Below are 1,328 nucleotides of genomic sequence, written 5' to 3'. Positions count from 1 at the left end.
GTGCCCAAATATTTTAGAAAATATTAACTACATATAATATGATCATGTAAGCAACAGCCCTACCATCATTCCTACTGTGTGCCAGTGTTTCCTTTTCCTATCCAAGGTGCTCTTAATTTTGTTCCTAAGTGTGAAATATCACAAATAACAGTAGAAATAATTTTGTGCATTTTTACATATAATCTTGGAGAGAAGTTAATAAACTTGGATAATGAACACTATTGTAACTGAAATAAAGTCACAAGGCTCTCTATTTCAATGAGGACATAACTAGTTTCTCTGTGAAACTGTCACACACAGTATACTCAGCCTTGTTAATCCCTAACAATAACTTCATCCAAATCACTATGACAACCCAAAAATATTCCCAGAACAACATTTGTATGTGTGTGTGTGTGAGAAGCAGCTGTTAGGTTTTGTGAGTTTTAGAAGAGGCATTACTTCTAAGCCTCAGGCCATGACAAGCTCTCTAAGGTCTCATCTACCCACTGCTCTCTGCACCTGCTTCCTGGTTCTCCCTGGCACTGTAACTATAGGCAACCATAAGAACCCATCTGCATCGCAGACTGACTGGACAGTAACATCCTCCTCTAGAATTGTCGGCTGATTCCTAAACCTGCTACCTTTCAACTTTTACCCTTCAAATAAGCTAAATAAGACTTCTTGTTCATTCTTTAACTTATCTTCTGCTAAGATGTGAACAACTCCTTTGGAGCAACTACAAGCACTGTAATTCAGAATTTACTAATGCAATTTTCTAGGGAGGCTCTATCAGTGCAGACTCTAGGAGGCAATCTAATCTAGCATATAATATTAACAACTAGATTGTATAACCTGGAATTAGAATCAGGATAGTACCCTTGCTCCTTTGTTTATTTGTTGTTGGTTGGCAAGCACCCATGAAGGCCAGAGAGGGCATCAGAACCCCTGGAGTTTGAGTTATAAGCATTGGTAAACCACTTCAGGCACTGGGAACTCAACTTGAGTCTTTTGGAAGAATAGTATATGCTCTTAACTGCTGACCCAGCTTCTTAGCCTCTGGCACAGAACTTCTCAGTCCTCCTGCCTCAACATCACGAATGGGTGCTGAGATTACAAATGTGAACAACTACATCTGTCTGAGAAAACACATCTGATGGTCTTAAAGCTATGCCCCCCAAACTGAGTTCTGAGTAACACAGCTTTCAGTGTTCTTCCAGCGTGCTAGCCTTTCAGTTGCATACAACAGTTATGTAAAATTTGCTGTTTAAAAAGCCCGGGGTAGCTTTAGCTTTCTAATTCCACTTCAACCTGCAGAGTGCTAGGTTCACAGACATGTGTCACTAAGC

At 40.0% G+C, this 1,328-nt stretch overlaps 1 protein-coding gene across 9 annotated transcripts in view; it reads right to left on the bottom strand.

Annotated features, from left to right (window-relative positions):
• Positions 1-1,328, bottom strand: part of Setd5 (SET domain containing 5) — a 77,668-nt gene that overhangs the window by 6,860 nt on the left and 69,480 nt on the right. The window lies entirely within an intron of this gene.

The sequence above is a fragment of the Mastomys coucha genome, unplaced genomic scaffold, assembly GCF_008632895.1.
Source record: "Mastomys coucha isolate ucsf_1 unplaced genomic scaffold, UCSF_Mcou_1 pScaffold20, whole genome shotgun sequence".
NCBI classification, from domain to species: domain Eukaryota; kingdom Metazoa; phylum Chordata; class Mammalia; order Rodentia; family Muridae; genus Mastomys; species Mastomys coucha.
This window is presented reverse-complemented; position numbering and strand designations above follow the sequence as displayed.